At 49.0% G+C, this 23,289-nt stretch overlaps 1 protein-coding gene across 2 annotated transcripts in view; it reads left to right on the top strand.

The window, feature by feature from the left end:
• CTU2 (cytosolic thiouridylase subunit 2) overlaps positions 1–23,289 on the top strand; it is a 773,185-nt gene that overhangs the window by 198,835 nt on the left and 551,061 nt on the right. The window lies entirely within an intron of this gene.

Genomic DNA, 23,289 nt, shown 5'->3' with positions numbered 1-23,289 from the left:
CTTCTGGGGGAAGGAGAGGAAGGGAAGAATACCTCTGAGGAGGTGCAGCTGCTAGTGTGATTTCTTAGAGACATCAGATATATGAGGAGAGAAGGAGAGTGTGGAATCGAAGATGACCCCGAGGTTTTTAGCCTTGCAGGTAGGGGCAGGAAGGGGGAGTTTCCTGCCAGTTCCCACCGAGTTTCCTGTTTAGAACAAACTTACCTGAACAAGCGATCAGCCGCTTCACTCATACTTTGCACCACAGCCAATTCAAAAAGACAGCATTTTGACAGCATTTTGCGAGACCCACACCCTTGGAAAGGATGAGAGAAAGAGGCTCGTTAAAGCGCACAGCGTCACCAGACAAGAACGAACAGTACGAAACAAGCCACGCTCTGTGCCGCAAGCTGCTAAAACTTCCAGGAAGACAAAGCATCGTTTTACAAAGACTTAACCTCCACTACTCACAGTGAAGCAACTGGAGTCTGATACTTACCTTGTGTATGAGCACGATAGAAATAAAATATCAACCAAAACACCTCCAGCCCACCTTCCTCCAAATATGGTGAGCACAACCGCCTGCGCCCAGCCAGCCAGCATACCTAAGGGGGACATAAGGGAGAAGTGGGGGGAAAGCTGGGAGACACATATTGAATATCTGCACTTATTACCCCTAGGTCTCATCCAGACCCCCTCGAACATTTTACCAGAGGCTCCGAGTTCTACTGGGTCCCTCCCAACCTCACTGTTCACTGGGGCTTTGGCTCTTCAGCGGGCCAGTGGGGGAAGGAGTTATCCAGTGAGGGTAACGCTTTCGGAACAGTACGGACCAGGCACTCCTGCAGGGCACCAGAGGTAAGCGTTACAATTGCCCATTGCAGAGGTAATATTCTTCAGCGATTTAAGACAGGAAAAGGGCTGTGCAGATGGAAGCATTTCAATTAAGACAGGCCTCTTGCCAGAAGACTATATCATATTCTGGAAAGTTAAGACCTACCTTGCCTCCATCTGCTTTGTTCGTTAGCATCAATGATGCAAATTGGATTGAGCATTTTACAAAGAGAAGCCTTTAAAAAAAAAAAAACAAATCATGTGTCTGACTTTCATTCTGAAACACTTGATCTTAACTCTGCCCTAGTGTTTTCCCATGCTTAAGTAGATGCAGGAAGCATTAGCCATTGCTGCATCCAATAACTCACCTGACTCCAATCTAATTCCTTAATCGTAATTTGAAACCATACACTGTGATTCTGGTTTTTCAGTTATCTTAAATATCTTGGTTAACTCATAATTCTTGCCACACTCCCCCAGCCCAGAAGTTAGCTTTAATTATCCCTGTTTTTAAGAACACTAATATATTGGATGCCAGTTTAGCTGATGGACTCAACAGTAAAATGGTTCAGCTGAGTAATCTATTATAGAATTCTAGATTTGGCTTTCTAGAATGAAAATCTCAAGACTACCAGTAGGATTTTGTGGATGGAGCGGGTGCAGTGGAGGAAGTAGTCTGCCTCCATTCGATCGCTGGCAAGTATTTTCTCACCTTAGATATCTGCTTTTTTTTTTACCTTTATGGACATTAACAAGGCCTTTCAGTACGTTAACAGAACAGATATTTTGGACATACAGACATCCCTTAACAGATGCTAAAAATGATAATCAAAATGCAATGAGCTCTAATCTGCTATGGTCATCTACTTGGATTCACCCTTGCATTCCCTGTCAAGCAGGGTTGCGTTTTGCAGAGACTTGAGGCTACCACAGAAGTAGTGACGTGTGGGTCCCATGGGTTGACTCATAATTTTATAGTGAAAGTAATGACGTATGGGTTTAGTGTCCGCCTGCACATTGGTGAGGCAAGCTGACGTTTGCGCAGTGTGTTTCAGAGACACTGACATCAATCGAGAACCGCCATATTGTTGTTACTTGTTACACGCCCCAGAGTTTTCCCCTCTGAACTTTGCGTCTCGATCTGTGACCCATGCAACCCCCTTGGTGCGGACAGTGAGTACAGAGTCCATTCCTAGCTGATCATTCCAAGCCAATATTTAAAAAGCCCTGATTTGCTTACCTCCTGAAAGTTAGGTTTCAGGCATAATACATTTGCTAAATGTTCCCCTATACAAACCAGAGATGTCTCCACAAAAACAGCAATTGTTTGGCTTTTTTATTTTTTTGCATGGCAATATTTTTGAGGGGACATTATTAAATGGAACCCATTAACTTATCTCCTTTTTACTTTTGTGGCTTCATATTTGGTCAAATCCACAGCCTAATCTTCAACATATGTCGATCTAGAGTTTGCTGCTTTCTGACATGCATTCTAGTACTAGATAGTTATCTTGTACACAAAAAAGAATAAACAAATTTAGCCTAAGCATTATAAATGGGAGATATTATTTATGCAGGGTAACAGTACATTAAATTTCAATCTTGCATGGGTGTCTACTTTGCATTTCCTCCCACTTAAATATAGTCTAGGCCAGGAAGAATAGTTTATCTTGATAGTGTGACGAATCCTATGATGTCCCTTTTCCCTGGGGGCGGGAGGAGGACCCTTTCCATGAGGACAGGGAGGTGAGGCCATTACCTTTAGTCCCCCTTGGGGTGTTGCTTAGCGGGAGGATCTCGTGGGGAGAGATTCCCCCTCTGGGATACAAGGAGGATATCGGGGAGAGACAAAGTATCCCCACCACTCACCCACCTCTTTTATACCTCCTCCCTTACCTTCCTCTACTCATACCACCTTCCCTATGTATTTCTGCCATCCCTTTCAAACAATATGGTACTGGGACGAGGGAGAGCAGTGTTGACCTGTTCTGAAGGCCCATGTCAATCCACTGTGAAGTGCGGCTCTGCACCTCTTCCTCGTTTCATCTGCAGAGAACTGGAGTGAACATTCTAGTGGTGGAACAAGCGCTATAAAGATGGAAGGACTGATGCAATAGTCAGTCCCTCCCCAGAGGCACCATGAGTGGAACGTGACGGTGAAGTCAGTGTCTCTTCCTGCTAACAAGAGGACAGAAGAGCCAAGACTGCAAGAGGCTGAGGATCCCAACGTGGAAGAACGCTGCGAGAAACTGTTGAGCAGGTACATGCAACCCGGCTCCCAAGAAGTGCTGGGAAACCGCATATGGCAGCGTGCCAACAGGAAGCAACAGCAAAGAACCGTCAGAAGACACAAGGAAGACATAGGGGACCTTGAGTCGGCATAAAGCTTTGTTATGGGTTGTGGGTGTCATGTCCTTACCTTCTCCACGTGTCCGGAGATGCGGTCCTCCTCGTTGCTCGTCGCCACTCTGGATCCGGGGCCATTCTCCTCCTTTCCTGCTTCACTCGCAGGGGCTGCTGGGTCGCCGCGAGTTCCCAGGTCCGCGTTCCCACGGTCACGTGCTTCCTCCCCACCGTCTTGGGATTCCACCTGCACAACGTTCCCTGAAGTGTGGATGGAGGTTGCCATGGCGCCTCCTAAAAGCTAGGCTGCGGGAATGCCGTTCTTTTGCTCCCGTGACTCGCACCGGTCACATGATCCCACAACAAGGAAGCACACCCTAAAAGACTGGGGCAACAGTTCCGTATTGCTTCTCAGTGTTCCTGTGAGTGGGGTTCTGTTTTTTTGCTCCTTGCCATTCCTGTTGCTGGTGTTTTTGACCTGAGCCTCGTTTTTTTGGACTGCTTTTGGATTTTCCCATTGGTTCCTGGTGCTTTGTTTTTTTGCTTCTGGCTTTTTGACCTTGGCTTTTGCTTCCCTGGATTGGTTTTGGATTATCTCTGTGTTCTGGCGCCCCGGACTTTCTTCTGGATATTTAGTGAACTTTTGGACTCTGGTTTCCATTTGGATTTGCCCCGGGAACTTTACCATTTGGAGTCGTACCTATTCTGCAACATTGACTTTTTGAACATTTATGTTCCTCTACCATTGTGGGACTCCTTGGCCACGGAACTTTTGTCATCAGCTGTACCCTTCTCCGTTCAGGAAGGGTTTTTTACTTCCTCCATGGTTTCCTTACATTGAGGTAGTCTGCAGATTATTGGTGCATAACCATGTCCTTTTCTTTTTAGCTGCTTGGGGATCCGGTGCTGCAGTTCCAGTTCGCCTGAGGCCCCAATAACTGCTTAGAGAGTTGTTTCATCCTCTCTGACTGGTGCTTCGGGACTGAGGTATAGTCCACTTGGGAGACCACAGCTTGACAGTGGGACCCCAAAGAGAGCGAGAAAGCCAAAAGGGTCTGAAGCCCGAATCAGAGAGCACCAAAGGGATCTGTGACCCAAGTAAGAGGGTCTGAGTCCCAAACGAGTGAAGCCAAACCAGTGGCCTGGGACCCGAATGAGAGTAATCAATTACACGTTATCTGGGACCCACACATAAGAAAAAGCTTTGAAAGGGTCTGCGATCTAAAACAGTGCATGGCAGGAGAGTACACCAGGGCTGCCTATTGAAACTGCTGAAAGGAGCCTGAGAAAGGCCAGGGGAAGGGAGCCATTCCCCCAACGTCATTGAACTGCCAAATACAGACCCAAAAAGGCCAGGGGAAGGGAATCCCCCCCCCCCCATTCTTCTGGACCAAGAGGACAGCAAGTCAATTTAGTACATTTTTTAAGTGTAAGGGACAGAAATAGGATTTTGACATTGGATGGTGGACTCGTTACTTTTGGACATTTTGACATTTTTCTTAGTATTTAGTTGAGACAGGGAAATCCCTCTTAGAATTAGGGATAGATGAGGGTTTTCCTTTTCTTTTTCACTTGAATAAAAGTCTTTGCCCCAAACCATGCAACTTCTGAGTCAATCTTCTCCTTCCAAACCCTTGAGAACTTCACTGGTAAGAATGAAAATACATTTTCTTTCGAATGGATTGTGTCCTCCCACGTATTCCTCATCTTTGACACATGTTGTCCAGCCTCAGCTACTTCGGCAAAAAAAATGTCGGCAGAGGGCGCTGTGCATCGATGGTGTTGAGTCGATGTCCCTCGAAGGCCTCTGTCGAGGATGATGTCATTGAAGGCACATAGAGCATGGCCCGTTGGCCTCAGTTCGGTTTTTCCACGACTGCGATAGCTTTGACGAAATTCGGCACGCATCACATCTTGTGACGTCTTTGTTAATCTTCGACATTGAGATGTCTTCATCATCGACAACGACGACTCCGAAGTCTGGTTTTAAAAAGTGTCGGGATTGGGGATTGAAAATGTCCCTAACTGATCAGCACTGTATCTGTTTGTGGGGCCTTGGTGCGTACCATGACACCTCTGACTGCTCGAAGTGCCAGTCTATGACTGGAAAGTCCTTGAGGGAACGGAAGGGGAAGCTGAAGGTAGGCAAAATTCCCAAAAAATGCCCTACCCGATCCATGAAACCTTCGACTGACAAGTCGATCAGCAACTCTTCTCGGAGGAAGAAGGCCAAGCGGTCCAGGTCGAGGAGATGCTCGCACCATTCTTCTTCATCCTCGAAGAAGTCAAAGAGAAGGCACCATGGATCACATGAAAGAGTTGCTTGCCCAACCAAGAAATCCACTACAGCTGAGTGAAAAGCCTTCAGGGCTGAAATGCTTTAGATTTTTGAATAGCAAAAACCTAGCCATGCTCCTACTGAGCCTTTGAAGTAAGCGGAAAGGAACGGTCTCGTCCTAAATCTTGCGTGCCCTCGAGCCCGGGAAAAAGGCCTGATCCACATCGTGAGCCTTCAAGGCCTCGATCCGAATGATCACTCGAGACATGGGCACAAGTCGAGGTCATCGACACCTTGGACGCCGGCGGCGCCTTCGACACCTGCAAAACCATCAACATCTGAAGGATGCTGATGGACAAATGCTCTGTCTGTGTATATTAAGGGCTAAAGTGAGTCCGCAATTGGTTACAGCACACAAATGGTGTAGAAATAAGAGGCTCTTGGTTAGATTCCACGGCTAGCAGTGAGGGGTTTCATGTGATAATGTCACTGCAAAATGGCAGTGTGGCAAAACAGTTGCCATAAAAAGGCTGTGGTTTTCGGCGACATTATCACTGTGAACCTCCGGGGCACCCCCTGCAGCCCCTGTTTTTATTTATTTCCCCCCAAAGGCGAGTGGGGGACAGCCCCGCTCCCCTTACAAATGGTCACCATACATAATGTCGCCACAACCTTTTCCCGGCAACTATATGTATGGCGTCCCATTTGTGTGGGGTCTTTATTACTGGATTCCCAGTCAGGGCAGTCTGTTGGTGTTGTCTCCAAGACTAAAGGCATTCTCCATTCCCACTACTGATGGCCTGGTATTAATGCTTGTAAAGCTGTCAGGGCCACCAAGACTAAAGGCATTCTCCATTCCCACTACTGATGGCCTGGTATTAATGCTTGTAAAGCTGTCAGGTTGGTGTTAAATACTAGACATAGAGACTACTCCACAACATCGGACATAATGAGGACAAACTCAAATTTCAATCCCTAGAGCATTGCCATGCGTATTTGAATCCATATCCAGTTCAGTTGATGCACATTTCTTAACGCACGCAGGAGTGGTTATTCATGTTGTGCTTTTGAAGCATGCATGCATGTTGGTATTCCCACCTGGTAGTTATTTATTACGGGAGCCGTCTGACAAATATGTGAATTTTGGTCAGGTCACAATGGATCAAAAACACACTTTGAAACTATGGCCTCTAACTTTGTACACTTAATAAATGTAATGCATTTCCTCTGCACTATCATTCCAATCAGCAATCAATTTATTCCCAAATCCCCCTTTTACATTCCTGCCCCTCCCAAAGTTAAAGAATGTGATTGCTGCCATACCGGCTCCTATTGCTAAAGAGTAACCTCCAGTTTCTGTCTCCATTTCTGATTGGCTTCGTACTTTTATGTGCCCTTAAAGATTGTGAATGTTCACAACTTGTTGAAGTAATGACACTGCTGTGCCATTTGTTCTATTTAAAAAAATAAACAATAAATGCATAAAACAGTCTAAATATTCTGCAAACATATCTGCCTTTCTTTGCCTACTCTAAACTTAAGAACTGGCAAGCATTAATGGTAAGCATGGTGACACATCTGAAGTGTTCATCCTCTATGCGAACATAAATTAATAACTTGTGCATTTTGATGAAACCCAACATGTCTTACCTTTATCGAATGCCTCTTCTCAGCTATGTTTGATGCAAGGATGATGATTTGGATAATGACTGGAAGGAACACAATGTTCTTGTTTTGTAACAGAAGAGGGGTCATCCGACAACTTAAAACAATTGGTAGGTTCTCTTTTTTTGCATTATCATTGTTAGATCAAGTATTCGGTATACTGGAGCCACTTGTGATGGGGATAGTAATGGTATAACAAACTGTCTGGCATTCAATAACCTCATTGAGCTATTTGGACTATTGTCCTGATTCCTTCTCTCTCTTCCTAATTCAAGACTACCTTTTTGAGCAAGTTAAAAACAGTCTCTCAGTTTTTTATAGTACTCTTTCTTGACTTGTGCAGAGTCATCCTGCATTCTATCATGCGCCCCAACATGGTGTCCATAGGCTATTCAATGGGCCAATCGCTAGATGCAGTAAACATGGGTGGACATTATGGTACTTTGCCTTTTCTTTTCTGCATGGGTTTAAAGGTGACCTTCCTGACTTTTCTCCACCACCCTCAGAGTCAGAGTATGGCCTAGCTCTTATGGGTTTCTCTTTTCTTTCTCCTTGGTCTCTCTCTCTCTCTCGCTCTCTCGCTCTCTCGTGCTCTCGCGCTCTCGCTCTCTCTCTCTTGCTCCTAGAATCCTCCTTGGGGTTCACCCTCAATAGATTTTCCACCTCCTCCATTCTAGCTTTCCCTCACAATGTTGTAAGTTTCCTTGTATTTTCTCTGGTATTCCTACCTCCTTCTACAGGCTTTAAGCCTCACCCCCTCCATTCTTGTACTTTCCCCTTCCCGCCTTTCCTTTCCCTTTTCTGTTCCATCTTGCCATTAAGGTCTCTTCCTTTCCCCACTAAATCATGCCCCCCACCTTTCTCCTTATGATGGTTTCTCTCCTCCTTCCCTTCTTCTTTCCTCTGACACTCCTCATCCTTCCTTTATCCCCCCATGTTTCTCCTCCCCCTGCCTTTCTTTACTTATGTTCCTCCCCCTTCCTTCCTTCCTGTTCTTCCTTCATTCACTGCTCTCATCTGCCACCTAACTTCCGCTTGTTTTATATGAATCGTTCCACTTTCATACCACATTGGTGTTTTAGATTGGCACATTAATTGTGAGATGTGCGGCAGCTATGCTCTGACCGAAAGCAGGTTGAATCATTGGTTTGGAGCCTTTGGACCACAATCTTGCCAGATTACTTGGTGGCTCGTCTGACTGACTAGCTGTTTTGTTCTCTGCAGAAAGGCTACTTCATTGACGGCTGCCATCGAGGAATTATTTGACAATCTTTGGTTGGCTTGTACTGAACAGCTTGGCTCTTGGAATCTTGCATCACTTTTTGTTGCCACACTATCGCTGAGGTCCCAAGTCTGATCTCTTTTACGTGCCTGCAGCCTTCCATAGTCTGAGGTGAGCAAGGTTTGTGGTCGCTCTCTTGAGCCATGCCCACAAACCAGGTACTTTGTCAGGTTTTGCTCACTCTTAATTGTTGATGGTCTGTGGAACCCCATGATCATGGGTTGGGAAATTCTACTAGGTAACCTCAACAAACTAGGGTCTTTGGGGGTCTTGACATAATTTCTCATGCCTTCCTGGAGCATATAGGATGTGTATGCCAATCTCTGAGGTTCTGAGGATGAGCGAAACCCTCTTGTACATGATGCAAGGGATCTGTTGGAGAACCTGGGGATCCCATGCGTACCACTGTGTCTGGCATAGCTTAGTGGACGAAGGTCCCCAACACTAAGGGCTCCTCAGCTCTCATCCTGAAGTCTCCAACATTTGTCCTAGTCCGTGTTCAAAGATGAAAATCAAGCTCTTCAAGGTCATATCAACTGAGTTTCCACGTTTGGATATCTATCTCATATTGTTCCCAGATAGCATACATGTCTGCCAGACTAATTGGTTTCTTATTGAGTGTTGCTTTACCCTGCTTTTCTATGTTGCATATATTCAATTTCTTCTGTGCTCATCGTCCTTTTTTCTTTTTGTTTTGTCTTAATGGCTCTACCACAGTTGGTCTTCTTGTTGCCAGGCCAGTCAGCCATTAGAGGAAGTGTCATTGGATTGGGATGGTGATGTGAGTAGTGATGAAGTGACCTACCTGGCTCTGAGAGTAATTGATGGGGTGACCCAGAGAACCGTCATCTGCTACACTGGCTCTAGCGGAAGAGCCAGTGAGATAGCTGAAGGAGTTGGTCAGAGAGCCAGATCTCGAGGTAGTATAACTGCAAGAAAAATATGAGGCAGAGGTGAAGATAGCAAGTTAGCGGGCAGAGGTAGTAAGTCACCTAAAGGAAAAGGTGACCCGAGATAAGAAAGGGGAAAGGGCTCTGCTGGAGGAGGTGGTGACAGACCAGGAGCAGTTTACACATAGCTAAGTAAACTAGACAGCTTGGTATTGGCTCTCCCTCCTGTGGAAAGTCAAGACCTTCCGACAGCTTTAGATCCACCGTTCTAGCACTGGTCTGATCCCACCTGGATGCCCTCCTTGTAGGCTTCCTGTCGTCCTCCCTTGTGCCCCTGAGAAGTGTCCTACACATGGCTGCACGCCTCATCAACAGTCTACGCAAGTATGGCAACATTAGCCTGGCCCTCATCGACCTTCATCAGCTCCCACTGCACGCACAAATCGCCTGCACGTCTTGCTGCATCATCTATAAGGCAGTCGCCCTCATGTCACCCTGCTACCTTGCGGAGAAACTCTGCATCTCCGACGGACAGCACACCACCAGAAGACAGTACGTGTGCAGACTTGAAATCCACCGCTGCAAAAATGAAAGGATTTGAAAACAAGCCTTCTCTGCCTATGCCCCAAGACTAGGGAACCTCCTCCCTGTCAGCATCAGACTTGCCCTCACGCTCCTACAATTCAGAAAAGTACTCAAGACCCACCTCTTCAAGGAGTCTCTTCTCAACACCTAGGCCATCACGTCACTCCCCCCACCCCCCCAGCGCTGTGCCACCCGACTTGCTAGATGCTGCCCGCCCCCTCTCCTCCCTGCCAACCTGTACAGCTGTACCCTTCCTTTGTGCCCCTCTGCGTCCTACCCCTGCCACTGTATATCTGTCCTGTTGTATACCTCTGTAAAGCACTCTGTTGCTTCTCAAAGCTAGGTCCGTGCTCAATAAATAACATAATAATAAAAATAATAATTAAAGCCAATTGTAAAAAGGGCAGAAAGAACAACTAGCCTGGGGAGTGTAAGGGTGCAGAAGTAAGGCTCTGACACAATGGTGGCATGTTTATGGGTATACATTTTTATTAAATAGAATAGGTTGGAAAAATGCCTCTCTATGCCTAAAGCTAATGGGGGTTTTCCTACCTCAAAGAAAACTAGTGTAATTGTCAGGAAGTTCGAAAATAGAGACTGTCACTGTCATGCCAACACCCTGCTCTGTCTACATATTCTTGTGGTATCGTAGGTGTTTGGTTCAATCTCCTGCCAAACATATGATTCAAGGGGATTGGGTCCTCTGACGTATTCCATATCTATGACAGTAATCACCACAGCTGTGCTGCTTCGGAAAATCTTTCGGCGTCCTGCGTCGATGACGTCGATACGCCGCCCTCGAGGACCTCCTCCGATGGCCGATGTCACTGGATGTTATAAGTAGGACGCACGACGCCCGTAGCCTCAGTCCTGTTTTTTCCGCAAACGTGTTTGCTTCGGAGATCTCGGCGCGCCTCGACTCTTTGGAGTTTGTTACTTTCGGTTCTTCGAAGCTGTTCGTTTATGAAAGTTAGTCCTTTGTGATGTCTACCTCTTCTTCCACCCCGTGTCCGGGATTCAAGAAGTTTGGGGACTGCGGGTCCAAGATGTCAGTGACAGACTTGCATGACGCCTGCCTCTGTGCCTCGGGGAGGCCCATGACACAGATGATTGTGTCGACTGCCAGTCGCTTACTTCCAAAGCCTTGCAGGAGCGCAAGAAGAAACTGTCAGTCGGTAAGGTGTCCAAGCCCCGGAAGTCGTGGTCTGCGGGGCTTTCGACGGACGATTCGAGGGGCGACTCTCCGCATCGTCGTTGGAAGTCCAGTGGGTCTCGGTCCTGGAGTCGGTCCCGCCACTCCTCTGCCTCTTCGAGGCACTCCCGGAAGCGCCGTCATAGGTCGCCTTCCCCGTCCTCATCTGAGGACTCGGCCCGTCGGCGGGTCGCTTATCCCACCAAGCATGTGACGCCAGAGGAATGGGCTTCCTTCGGTAAGAAAATGCTAGCGATTCTTGAATCGCAGGGCACTGGTCTGTCCGCGCCTCCGAGTGGGGTCGGTCGTGATCGGACTAGAGACACCGCTCATACGCCTTCAGGCTCGGGTGGTCGGCACGATTCGTGGGAGCGGTCCCGCTCGGACAAGGGGAATCGTTCTAGTCACGCCCGTTCCAGGTCCCGGTCCTCGACACGCTCGAGACTGTGTAAGCTTGTGATGTCTTCGAGGGAGACGTTGATGCCTGTGGTGCCGGGGTCGTCGATGGACTCTCTCGAAGCTCCGCCTCCGAAGAAATCGTCGACACCATCGGCGCCCACGATGTCGAGGGACACGCTCGGGGCTCCGCCCTCGAGGCCTGTGTCGATGCTGTCGGCGCCGCATTTGGCGTCGACGCCGATTCACTCGGTGCCTTTCGAGGCTGTTTCGCCGGGGCTACCCCGGGGCACGGTGGAACCCCCTAGAAAGGCTCTGGCCAAGGTCAAGCATGGCTTTGTTCCCCATTCGGTGCCCACTTTCCACCATCTTGAGTACATTTCAGAGGTGGATGAGGGCTCTGATGATGGCATGGTTCCTGATACAGTGCCAGATGAGATTCTCTCGGGCCACAGCCAGATTGAGGACCTGCGTCAGTCCCTGCACGACGCCAGTCGTCTGGACACCTCTCCGGAGGTGGAGTTTTGTAGGCCTGAGCCTGGCACCGATGCCAACTCCTTGTACCGGCGCCTTATGTCTTGGGTCACCGAGTACTTGGGGTGGTCTGCTCCCCCAGGGGATTTTCTTCAGGATGACCTCACGGATATCCGGTACCAAGGTCCACCAACTGACCTGGTACTGCCGTTCCATATGGCTCTACAGAGGAGGGTGGCAGCGGCTTAGACTGCTCCGGAGAGTCTCCCGGCAGTGGGCAAGTCTTTGCCGCGAAAATACCGCCCAGCCACTAGCGACCCCTGCTACTTGACCAAGCACCCCACTCCGGAGAGTTTGGTGGTGCAGGCGGCTACGGCCCGAGCAAAGCAGGCGTTGTATCCTACCATCCCTCCTGATAGGGACGACAAGCGTTTTGATGGTGTGCAAAGAAAGTGTTTTCTTCAGGGGGTATGGCTCTTCAGGCGGCCAACTCCGTATGTGCCTTGTCACGTTTCACGCACACTTTGTGGAACTGTGTTTCCTTAGTGGCTGAAAATATTCCCAAAGGGCACGAATGTTATGATGCCTACCCCAGGCATCAAGACCAAGCCCATCAGCCCCGGGAGAAGGCATCTAGACAGTTAGTAAAACCTCAGCAGCCCCGGCTAGGGGCTATCTGGGTTCAGTCCTGGTGCCTTAGGCGCCAGGCTCATAGTAGGAATCAGTCCTGGCGCCTAAGGCGCCAGGCTCATAGTCATTACTTACCTCAGGCAGACCATGCTGCAAATGACTCCAATCCAACATGAAGCCTGAAAGGGACTATTTTACTACAGGGACTATTTTTTACTCGGGTGTGGTTCTAGGGACTTCTTACCTGGGACTACTTTTGAGGCTATTTAAACCACACCCGACCAGCAACACACGCTTCGCGTTATTCTGCATCCAGCAGCGTAACACTCACCGTACCTGCAGCCTGCATCCAGTCTTCTGACATGGCCGCCTCGAATCCGGAGCTCCTAAAACAAAGAGGGAAGAAAGGGACAAGGTTAGAAAACGAACTTATTTCTATTCCACACCTGATTCTGGATCCATCTGGTCTCCGGACCTGTAAAGAACATCATTACTGCACGCGCCGCACCTCCAGCTGCAGCGCTGCGCCATACTCACCAGTCTTCACAGCATCCTTCGGGTCGGCGCTGCCTCCATCATTTCTTCGCCGAACTTCGGCACCTAGGAGACAAAAGAAAACCACAAGGTGAGCCGAGGGAACCAACAAATATAATTCTTACCACCATAGACTTACCTGATTTACCATCCTTTTGTGACTCTCCATATTTTCACGTGCCGCATCTGTAAAGAGAGACAAAACAACACGTTTTCCTTGTGCAACATTTACCGGACAGTGCCAGGTAATACAGACTCTTACCTGAGCGTCACCAGCTGCCACAAGAGCATCTTTTCACGAGCCAGCTGCAAGACAAGAAAGGAAGGGGGAACAAGAGTGAACATCAGACATATTGAACTCTATGAACTTAATACTTACTGGTCCTCACCAGGAACCTAAGAGTCAATACTCTCCGGAACTCTCCCGAGCCTTCAAACCAGTGAAGTAACTGGAATCGACGCTTCCCTGCAAATCCACGCGGGATGGAGAGCTCATCTTTCAAGAATATAAGGTGAGATTGCTGTGAGGGCATTTCGGAGGTGATTAGTTGGGGAGGACTGTGGGGGTGCCATCACTTGAATCCACAAGTGGCTAAATCCATCTCTCCACTTGCAGGAGAATATTTCTACGGGTTAAGCAGACAAGATTAGGAATGCAGATCCAGTCAGTCATCGCTGCACTACGCATCACGTGGGTGGAGACCGCCGCTGTCCGGGTCCGACCGACGCCCCTGTGGGAGCCAGGTGAGCGTAACAACGAACAGGATGGTTTTCTTGCTATGGTCCAGGATGGCAAGGATGCCATGTGTGAGGCCGTTCAGTCGGGTTTGGACATGGCAGATTGCGTCAGCCGGTCCATGGCGGCGAGCACCGTAATACACAGGTTTGCGTGGTTGCGGAAGTCCAGGTTTGCTCCTGATGTACAGGCCCGGCTCCTCAACATGCCCTTTGATGGTGAACATCTTTTTTGGCAGCAAGGCTGACGAGAGCCTTTAGAGGTTGCAGACCTCCAAAGCTGCAGCAAAGTCATTGGGCGCTGCAGTTCGCCAACCTCCGCCTTTTCGTCCTAGGGGACAGCAATGGAGGGGAGGTTCCTTTCGTTATTACTCACCCTTTGGTAAAGCGAGAGGAGCTGCCAGTCAAAGGGGCCACCATAGGAGTGCCAGAGGTGGAAAGCAGGGTACTCGAGGTGCTAAGGCTGCTCGGGCAGTTGCCTCTTTGCCCTCAGGCAACGCCGCAGCCGCTTCAGCTCAGTCATGAGGCCATGCCCCATGGTTCGCCGGTTGGGGGAAGGCTGGCGCAGCATCTTGTCGAATGGCGTGCCATTACTTCAGATGTGTGGGCTCTGGAGATCATAGCCCATGGCTACTGTCTTCCCTTTCGGCAGAGGCCTCGCGACAATCCACCGGGGAATCTCTCGTTGCAGAGTCTGGATCCGCTCCTTGTGCAGGAGGTTCAAGCCCTGCTGGAGAAAGGCGCCATAGAACGGGTGCCTGTAGCGGAGAGGAACAAGGGATGGTATTCCCCTTATTTTTTAATTTCCAAGAAAGACGGGGGATTGAGACCCATCATGGACTTGCGCGGTTTGAACAAACTCCTCAGGAAGGACAAGTTCAAGATGGTTAGTCTTTCTCAAGTCTTCCAGGCCCTTCAACTTCAAGACTGGTTGGTGTCTCTCGACCTCAAGGATGCTTATTTTCATGTGCCGATCCATCCAAATCACAAGAAGTACCTGAGGTTTGCGGTTGGCGACGCGCACTTTCAGTTTCGGGTCCGGCCGTTCGGATTGACCTCCGCCCGAGGGTCTTCACCAAGCTCATGGTAGTGGTGGCAGCGCATCTCAGGAAAGGGGGGAATTAACGTCTACCCCTACCTGGACGATTGGTTGATCAAGGCGCGCTCTCCCGAGCAAGTCCTGGATCATCTGTCCGTCACCTGCCACTCCCTCCACAAGCTGGGCTTCTCCCTCAATTTAAAGAAGTCCCACTTGACGCCAACTCAAAGGCTCCAGTACATCGGAGCAGTGCTCGACACGTCCCTGGGGCAGTGTTTTCCTCCCCAGGTGAGGGCTCATCACATTCAGCAAATGGTGCACAAGTTTCAGCATGCCCAGAGTCTCCCAGCGTTCGAGTTCTTGAGATTGCTCGGCCTCATGGCATCCTGCATTCTTCTGGTGCCAGAGGCCAGGTCGCAGATTAGATCTTTGCAATGGGCACTCAAGCTCCAGTGGTCTCAGTCCTCCGGCAGGATGTCGGACCCTGTTCAGGTGCCGTCCTCGGTCGCACAGGACCGTCTGTGGTGGGCCGTCAAAGGCAATCTGATGAAGCGGGCACCATTTTGTCTACCCTGGCCGGAGGTGACGATCGTGACGGACGCATCCCTCACGGGATGGGGAGCTCATGCCAACTAGTTGACAGTCAGCGGTCGTTGGTCTCCGTCGGAGTCCAGACTCCATATCAATCTGTTGGAGCTGAGGGCCGTCAGGCTTGGCCTGAAGGCTTTTCTGCCGACTGTGCAAGGGAAAAATGTCCTGATCCTGACGGACAACACAGTGGCCATGCACTACCTCAACAAAAAGGTGGGGTAGGGTCACTTCCTCTGTGCAGGGAGGCGATGCAGCTCTGGTTCTGGGCAATCCAGCAGGAAGTTTCGATCTCAGAGACGAAAATGAGATGGCGGACGCTCTGAGTAGGCACAGCGCGATCTCTCACAAGTGGGAGTTGGCTCAGGAGATTCTCCTGGAGATCTTCGCCCTTTGGGGGACACCTCAAGTGGAACTCTTCGCCTCCAGTCTCAACCGGAAGTGCGAAAGTTTCTGCTCGTGGGAATTTCCTCCAAGAGGAGCCTTAGGAGACGCGTTTGTGGTGGAGTGGTCATTCCCACTGCTGTATGCGTTTCCGCCAGTCCCCATCATCCCGCAAGTGCTGCAGAGGTTACGAAGGTTCGGTTCCCGGATGATCCTCATTGCTCCGGCATGGGACCGGAGGACGTGGTACACGGACCTTCTCGACTTGTCCATCTGCCCTCCACGTCGTCTTCCCTACCGAGACGATCTTCTCTCACGGGAGGGGGGGGTCAGGTTCTCCATCCAGAGGTCAGATCCCTCAACCTCCACACTTGGTTTCTGAAAGGTTGAGGTATAAGGATTGGGACCTCCCTGAGGACGTGATGGAGGTGTTGCTTTCGGCCAGAAGGCCCGCAACAAAGTCCCTGTACCGTTGCCGTTGGAGAAAGTTCTGCGACTGGTGCAAAGTTAAGAATGTGGATCCGTTTTCATGTGACATTCCTATGGTTCTGTCTTTTTTGCTTTCTTTAGCCCACAGGGGCTTGCAAGTGGGTACCGTTAAAGGTTACCTGGCGGCGCTGTCCATATTTAAGCGCTCGTCTGAAGAGTGTTATTTTAAAATCCCTTTTAATTTCTCAGTTTCTAAAAGGGCTCACTAATGTGTTCCCTCTGTCACCTTTCCAGGTGCCTGGTTGGGATTTGAACCTTGTCCTCAAGTTTCTGATGGGTGCTCCGTTTGAGCCTTTGCACTCGTGCCCTTTGAGACTGTTAACTCTTACAACTGTATTTTTGGTTGCAGTGACTTCCGCTCGCAGAATGAGTGAGTTACAGGCACTTTCAGTTAAGCCACCCTTCACTGTATTTCAGAAGGACAGGGTTGTCCTTAGAGTTCGTCCTTCCTTTCTTCCGAAGGTGGTGTCGGAATTTCATTTAGGCCAGAAGGTTATTCTTCTGGCCTTTTATCCTCCTCCGCATCCTGGTAAGGAAGAGGAGAGGCTCCATAGGCTCGATCCTAGGAGAGCTTTAAGCTTTTATATTTCACGCCTGTCCCGGGTCAGAGTGGACGATCAACTCTTCATTGGTTATGCTGGAAAGCGTTTGGGACAAGCTGTGACTAAGCAGACTTTGTCTCGCTGGATTATTCTGACAATTTCTGAATGTTACCGCTTGGCGGGTAAGGACCCACCGGTCGGCTTGCGGGCCCATTCCACCAGGGGTATGGCTGCCTCTACTGCCCTACAGAGGGGTGTTCCTATTTGTAACATCTGTGATGCAGCCACCTGGGCTTCAGTCCATACTTTTGTACGTCACTACTCCCTCGATTCCATCCGTGGGCAGGATCTGGCCTTTGGCAAGGTGGTCCTTTGCTCCGCAATTTGATTGGGCATTCTAAATTTCTGTATTCTAAATTCTTTTCCCACCTCCTTGCATTGGTACTGCTTTAGGAGTCTGTCATAGATCTGGAATACGTCAGAGACCCAATCCCCTCGAAGAACAAGTTACTCTCTTACCTGGTAACGTTCTTTCGATGGGATGGTCGGACGATGTATTCCATATCACTCTCTCCCTCCCTGCCTTCCCCACTACAGAATTACTTATGCGATTGCAGCTTATGTTTCCACAAGGCTTTGTGTGGTCAGACTGGCAGAAGACTGGTGCCACACGTTCTGGGAAAAAACTACAACTGAGGCTACGGGCATCGTGCGTCTTACTTATAACATCGGTTGTCGGAGGAGATCCTCGAGGACGGCGTATCGACGTCATCGACGCAGGACGCAGACGCCAAAAGATTTTTCGAAGCAGCACAGCTGTGGTGATTACTGTCATAGATATGGAATACGTCATCGGACCATCCCATCGAAAGAATGTTACCAGGTAAGAGAGTAACTTGTTCTTCTCTTTTCTTGGGGTTTATCAGGGTTCCGAACCCTCTCGTACTAATTTTCTTATGGGTGTGGTCCCAGACTCGCAATGTCCCTTCAGGGTCCCAGAACCTCTTTCTCCAATGTTTATTTTCACTCTAGCTCCTGTGTATCCTCCAACACCTCCTGGAAAACCTGCATACCAGTTTCCCTTCTCTTGATATGATATGATATGATATTTTATTTATTTCACGCTCATACACCAGTGTTTCAGAGCACGACCAAGCAAAGGGAGGGGTACAATGGAAAATAAAAACGACTGACCCTGAGGGAGTTAGAAATAGAGGAGCGAAGGGCTCCAGAGGGGAGGTATTTACAGAGGGATAGTTGAAGTTATTATAGTTGAAGGTATTTTGTACCCAGGCCACAGAAAGCCTTGTGGACAATACAGAAGGTTTTAAATGTAATCCTTGCATCCACTGGGAGCCAATGAGGGGATTTCAGGGCTGGAGAGACACGATCCCAGGTCTTGAGGCCCAGGACAAGTCTTGCAGTCCTGTTCTAGATTAGTTGTAAAGGGTGGAGAGTGGAGGCAGGAAGATTTAGAAAGAGGCTGTTACAGTAGTCCAACCTAGAGAGAACCATAGCTTGGGAGACAGTGAGCTTCTGGGGGAAGGAGAGGAAAGGCAGAGTACCTCCAAGGAGATTTGCAGTAGGAAGTTTGACTTTTTAGAGACATCAGAGATGTGTGCGGAGAAGGAAAGTGTGGAGTCAAAGATGACCCCGGGATTCTTAGTCTCGCAGGTAGGGGTAGGAGGAGGGCGAAGGGAGGCCGGTCAGAGAGTGAGGGGAAAGGATGGTCAAGGTGTACCAATGAGGAGGATCTCTGTCTTGTTGGCATTTAAAGAAAAATAAAGAGGTAGACCTGCACTATAGTCCCTGATCCTTCAGGTATTATGCAGCAAAAAAATATATATTGGATCAGTAGAACGGGTTGACTCTGGCAAGATTTAGAACATCTCAAATTTTATTTCAATTACTTCATTACAAAAAATGTATTTGATTTCATAAGTACTCTTAAAATTCAACAATTCATACCCTCATTCATAACCTAATACACTACCCATTCAGACATTTCAATCTAAAAAACACACCATGTTATACCCTACACTCAATGTTTTGCAGAGCATCCACTATTTTTCACTAACATATTCAACAGTGACCCAGTCCATAATATCAGGTGTCATTATATAGCTGGTATGGTGTTCAACCAGATGTCTTGTTTGTAGAAAAAACGTCGACACGTGTTTCGGTCGGAGACCTTCTTCAGGACGTCGGGCAAGAAGACAATGCTCTGCCCTATTCTTAGCTTGTATGGGCCAGAATTCAATCTAAAAACAATATATAAAGCCAGAATGTCAACCCTATTTCTTTCAAAAGGTGACGAGTTATTGTCACATTGTGTCAAAGTTAAATAAAGACAGAAGCCTTACTCACCCCCAAGATGCAATTCTTAGGATCGTGAAAAGGACCAAAGGAATTAATCCTCCACTGGCCTCGGTATATATATCGAGCCTGTGGAACCAACACACAACAAAACAAAACACTTAATATATTGGCCAGTGTCTTTATTTTTCTTAGATATGTCAGATATGTGAGGAGAGAAGGAGAGTGTGGAGTCGAAGATGACCCCAAGGTTTTTTGCCTTGCAGGTAGGAGCAGGAAGAGTGCCAAGAGAGGCCGGCCAGAGAGCTGCAGGAGCTGCGGGTGTGCCGATGAGTAGAATCTCAGTCTTACTGGCATTAGGGCAGAGGTCATTGGCGGCACACCAATCCTGGATAGCAGACAGACAGTCGGAGGGGAGGGGAGGGGAGGAGAGGAGGAGGCCGAGGGTAGCCTGAAAATGAGCTGGGTATAATCTGCATAGCCCTGAAAGTTGGGGCAGAGAGCGGCGATGCGGTGGGCAAGGAGTGCCAGATATTGGTTGAACAGCCAGGGAGAGAGGTTAGATCCCTGGGGGACACCACAGGTAGAGAAAAAGATGTCGGAGAGGCAGGACCCCAGTTGGACCTGGGAGGGTCGATTGGAGAGGAAAGAGGTCAATCACACCAGAGCCTGACTTGTGATACCCAGGTTTTCACGGACATGGGTGAGCAGGATGGCATGGTTGACAGTATCAAAGGCAGAAGAGAGATCAAGCAAAATGAGAACACACGGAGTGTTGGAGTCAAGGTTAGAGAGCAGGTCTTCACGGATGTTCAGGAGAGCAGTTTCTGTGCTTCTGGCAGCTCTGAAGCCAGACTGATGGTCATGAAGACAACCAACAGCGAAAGCCTCAATTGACACATGCTACATGGGCCGGATGTCCGAGAAGGTGGTTGGCAGTCTTGGGGAAGGCTTGGCTTCGGGAGGAGATGGAAAACTAAGAGGAGAGGAGGCAGTGATCACTCCAGGAGAGAAGAGTGGTAAGCGGAGTAGAGAGGGGGAGGCCGGAGGAGATCAAGACATCAAGTGTGTGACCGGCAGAATGAGTAGGGCCCGAGGGGAGGATAGAAAGGGAGAGTGAATCGCAGAGGCCACGAAAGAGCACAGATGAGGGAGAATCAAGATTAATGTTGAGATCCCCAAGGAGGATGAATTGAGTGGTTGAGGCCAGGTGGGAGGAGGAGATGTCTGCCCACTTGGGGAGACAAAAGGTAATTTAGCCAGGGGGCCGGTAGAGAGTAGCAACAGTTAGAGAGTGGCTAGGAGAGAGGGAGAGCCTGTAGATAAGGCATTCGAAAGAAGAGTAAGTTTGAGTGGGGATGATAGAGGCAGGAATCTACTTAGAGAAGATCAGCGCTACACCCCCTCCAGTCCGGTTGGATCTGGGGACGGAGAGGATCTTTTAGCCGTCAGGGAGGAGAGTGTCAAAACTTGTGACAGAGCTGGCCATGAACTCTTGATACGTACTAGCATTTCCCCAGCCTCTGCATTGTTCTCCGAGGCTGCAGCAGCTCCCTGGTGAATGGCTTGGGCCTGCAGTGGTTCTGCAGGTGTCTCTCTCTGCCCAGTTGCACCTCTTGCCTTGCAAGCAGTACACCAGAGCTGGTAGTGCCCTGAGGTATGTATGGGCAGCAACCAGAATGGTCCCTCCAGTTTGGACCGCATACAGGCTCTCCTCCTCACTTCACAGCTTCTTGCCCTTTGGCTTCTCTCTGCCTGCCCGGAGCAAGAGTCTCGCAGTTCCTCCTCCTCAGATCGTTCACCTTAGTCCCTTGCACACTACTGGTGCTCAAGGGTTGCCCCCCTCCCTGGGGAGCAGACTGGTCTTCTTGGTTACCCCAGTGAGCAAGACTCCAGCTTCCCTCAGTTATGCACAGGCTGCTGCGGTTGAAGGGTTCCCCTCTCTCTGAGTAATACAGTGGTCCACAGCCCCCTCTGCCGCAGCACATAATTGCTGCTCCTCCAGGGAAGACTTGACCACTTCTTCCTCAGTCTTTCCTCCTTTTCTACTCTGTTTGAACCAATGAGCAGCCGGCAACCACTAGAAGGTTCTGAAGAGTAATCTTCATTATTCTATTCCTCCTCCTTGTCTCAATATCAATCTTGGAACTCTTCCTTGGGTAGAATAGGATCTTCTTTGTCTCAATACTTGTTCATGAGGCTCTATCTAGGTAGTTCCTATTCTTCCTCGTCTCAGTACTTTTAAGGGGGACTGGTACAGAAGTGAAGTGACCAGGGGAGCGGTGTATGTGGGATGATGTTGTATTATCAGCAGTCTTAGTCGAGACTAACCTACTAGCTTGGTTGAGCTTACAATAGAAAATATAAACACTTACTGGGAACAGGGAAGGGGAATTTGGCTTGGGATAGGAGGGAGGTCCAATAAAGCAGAGGAATTCTGAATTCTCTGGGAATGGTCGTACCTAGTTCCAGAAGGTGTCTCCTCCCCCATGCAATCCTCTCCTAGTGCACCACCTCCGGTGTGACTATTGTACTGTGGACACACCCCCCTGGCCTCATGGGGAAGGTCTCCCCCTAGGCGAAAAGAGATGACATCCATAGATTTGCCACAGAATCCTGAGACAGAGAGGGAAGATGTTCCAGGTACGCTATACGCTTGGTGGACAGGAATAGGTACTTGCGCATGGCGAGCCGAGGAGGTAACTGGAGCTTGGAACAGTATGATGGTGTCTCAAAGTGTCTGGCTACTTCTAGCTTGCCTCACCAAACCAGGGTCCTAAAGCTCCTGTCACCTGACTGCATGTAACTACCCCCTTACAGATTCAATGCCCATGGGCTTGAAACTGAATCATCATGCCGCACTTTGAGTTGGCTGTCTAACCTACTTGACATTGCGCAACAAGCTCGTTCCTCCCCCCACTTCTCCCAGACAACATATAGTCCTGTGTTGTCTTAATGTCTTGCTCTCTTGTTATCTGTCCCTGCATGACCAAAGGTCATCTTACCATCTTCCTTCCTTGATTCCTATTCCTTCTCCCCTCCTCCAACTACCTTTCGTGCCTCTGTCGCAGTTCTCCAACTTCCTCTCTCCAAATGCCCCCCACACTTCATCTCCTCCATCCTCTTCTCCTCTCCTCTTTGGTCTTAATCATCTCCAACCTCTTCTGTTATCTCTGCTCCTTCTGGACCCTTCACTTCCTTTTGCACCCTTTACCTCCCACTCTTTTGGGCCCTCACACTCTTTCAGCCCCTCAGACTGCTTCATCTGTTCGGTTCCATGTGTTAATATCCCTACAAAAATATCGCCATACAAGAATATCACCATATTTTTGCACTGATATTAAGCCATGGCGCCTGCGGGGGCCAACCCTGCAAACTCCGGTCCCATTAACCCCATAAATTATCCCCCTAATAATATCGACTATGGCCTTACCCCACGACCATATATATATATGGCAATATTATAGGTGGGGATAATATTACCTGATACCATCTGTTCACCACTTGCTGCCGATGCACCACTTGCTCAACAACTCACCACTAACCTTTCTCTCTGCATTCATGTACCGGTCTATAAGCCCCCACTGCTGCGGTTTTAACTTGACGTGTGGCATCTATGAATCTGATTTGGCTAACTCTGGGGATAGGCGGGAGGATGAGCGGGCAAATAACTTAGTGTGTAGTTTTGATTATACCGGTTCGGTGCATCTTGATTTTGTGATTCGTGCGCTTCTGTGGACACAGGAAGTGGAGCCGCCAGGACTTCACCGTGATCCGCATTTGCTCGTTCAGTGAAGCGTCGACATTGAACATCTTTAGGGCCATCATTTAAAGGGTAGGAGTTCCAAAGTCTGTGAATAACGATAACCTGTGATTGACGTACACATTCCTAAGGGTCCCTATCAAAGATGATACAGGACTAATGTGTAATCTTCGCCAGCCCATCCCTGTGCTTTTATGGAGACCCATGCACTGTTCATGAACATTATATAATGACCAAGTGGAGGGGCCCGACCCCTGTGTCAACCCCATGGAAATGACCTGCAGGTAGGCAGGGGGCATCCACAAGATACTTAAACTCCCTAGACTTTGAGTGACTGGAAAATCCCAAGGA

Source organism: Ambystoma mexicanum, chromosome 1q (genome assembly GCF_040938575.1).
Source record: "Ambystoma mexicanum isolate Mex_15411 chromosome 1q, UKY_AmexF1_1, whole genome shotgun sequence".
NCBI lineage: Eukaryota > Metazoa > Chordata > Amphibia > Caudata > Ambystomatidae > Ambystoma > Ambystoma mexicanum.
The sequence above is the reverse complement of the archived record's forward strand: the minus strand, read 5'-3'. Positions and strand labels throughout refer to the sequence as shown.